The following is a 2510-nucleotide window of genomic DNA, read 5'->3' as shown; positions in this document are numbered from 1 at the left end:
CATTATTTTTTCATGGGTCAAGATGTCATTTCACAAGAGAAAATGATTGCACACCTATTTTTCCTGTGCACATTTGTGTTGTGTCTCTTGATTTATTTTTAATTTATTTAATTTAAATCTCTACTAATTAATGAAATCCTCTTTGTCAACCAAAAGATGATGAAAAAATAAATTAGTCTTTTATCACATAAAAAAATGATGGGCAATAATGTAATTTCACAGGTCCAAATTTTATTGTTTTTCATTGAAGCCTCACCTACAAGTCATGTTAAAATACCTTCAATATTAAAAAAAAAATCCAAAAACAAAAACCTCTCACTCCTCCCACGTTCTCTCTCTCCCCCTTTCTCCTTATCATTTTCTAAAAAAATGTGTTCATACACACAAACCAATGGAAATACTATTATAACCTTTAATACATAATTGGAAATAAAAAATATTAGAAACTGAAAAAATGTGAGCATCAAAATAATTTCACACAAACAAGTTTTTGTTTTTTGTTTAACCTCATAGCCACGTCATCATATCACTACTCTCTCTCTCTCTATTGAAAACAATATTTGTGAAAAATAATATTATATTTCTCACACATAAAATGTGTGGCCTTTGCTAGTATAAAATAAACAAGGGTGTGCATATATAAAATTAAAAATGTGGGTTAATATTACTCTCGGGTAAATCGTCAAAATGGTCCACGAGATTTGCATAACTCATCATTTTGGTCCCTGAGATTCCAAATCGATAAAAGTGGTCCCTGAGATTGTCCACCATCCATCATTTTGGTCCTTCTGTTAAAAACTCCGTTAAGTGTCCCGCAGCTCTTGGCCGGAAGTTTGGGCAATTTTCAAAGCTTCGTAACTCAATCGTTTCTTAATCAAATTCGACCCACAATATATCAAAATGAAGATAGGAAAGTGTAGAATAAGATTATACCTATTTCGAAACCCAATGGTTGCTGGAGATTACCAGAAAATAACCTCAAAGTTGACTGGTTCGAGTGAAAACTTGAAAACTCGCCGGAAACTGGGTAAACTTTAAACGTTCATAACTTCTTCAATACTCAACGAAATCAAGTGATTCAAAAACAAAAATCATACTTCTAGATGAGACAAAGAGAATGGTATCTTTTTCAAAGGCTAACTCGCCGTGGTTTGGCCGGAAAATGGCTCGAAAGTGGCTAACTCAAGACCAAGACAGCCACTTTCGAGCTGTTTTCCAGCCAAAACATGGCGAGTTAGCCATCTAGAAAAGGTACCATTCTCTTCGCCTCATCGAGAAGTATGATTTTCATGTTTGAATCACTTGATTTCGTTGAGTATTGAAGAAGTTATGAACATTTAAAGTTTACCCAATTTCCAGCGAGTTTTCAAGTTTTCACTCGGACCAGTCAACTTTGAGGCTATTTTCTGGCCATCGTCGGCAACCATTGGGCTTTGAAATAGGTATAATCTTATTTTACACTTTCCTATCTTGTCGAATTTGGTTAATAAACGATTGAGTTACGAAGCTTTGAAAATTGCCCAAACTTCTAGCCAAGAGCTCCGGGACACTTAACGGAATTTTAAACGGAATGTCCAAAATGGTGGATGGTGGACAATCTCAGGGACCACTTTTATCGATTTGGAAATCTCAGGGACCAAAGTGATGAGTTATGCAAAATCTCAGGGACCATTTTGGTGATTTACCTTATTACTCTCTCATTTTCAAACTAACATGATCAAGACAAGAATCCAATTCCAAGTGCAGTTACCCACAAATCAAATGCAAGCTAAACCATGTTGTATAGTTTACGAATAAATAGAGATGGAATATAACCTTCCACAGTTTAAGTGATTGCTTAGAGACGGTATTACGAAATATGGAATTTGCTAATTGATCAAGAATATGACTCTATTAGAGTCAGTGGTTATATCAAGTGTTCTGGTTTCCTTTTTGTGTTGACTTGTTTCATGAGGGTGCGTTTGGTACGCAGACGGGACGGGACGGGACGGAACGAAGGTGTAATTTTTGAAAAAGACATGGGGTATATTTGTCTTAAAATGGTAAAACATTGTGTTCTACATACGTGGAACAAACTCGTTCCAGGGGGGGGAGGTGGAACGCAAAAACACCCAAAATCTGTCCCGTGGAACAGCCCGTTCCACCCATTTTTGGCGTACCAAACGCGGGACGGAACGCCTCGTCCCGTTCCGTCCCGTCCCGTCCCGCGTACCAAACGCACCCTGAATATTACTTACAGTAAGGTTGTGCTTAGTACGTGGAAAAGAGAGTTTGGGAATAGTTGTCTTTTTCATATTTGGTAGATTCAGAGTTGGGAAGATTTCCAAGCTTATAAGTCTCCAAAGGAAAAGTCAAATTACAATTAATAGTTGATGTGGCAATTTGAAGTATTATGTCAATTTTTGTACTTTTCGAATTGTCAAATGTTATTTTCTTATTAATATAGAGCTTTAAGATCATCTCCAACCCTTGAGCTAAAACCTTAAATTTTTAGCCCAGAAACAACTTTT

This window comes from Malus domestica, chromosome 17 (assembly GCF_042453785.1).
Source record: "Malus domestica chromosome 17, GDT2T_hap1".
Classification (NCBI taxonomy): Eukaryota; Viridiplantae; Streptophyta; class Magnoliopsida; order Rosales; family Rosaceae; genus Malus; species Malus domestica.
This window is presented reverse-complemented; position numbering follows the sequence as displayed.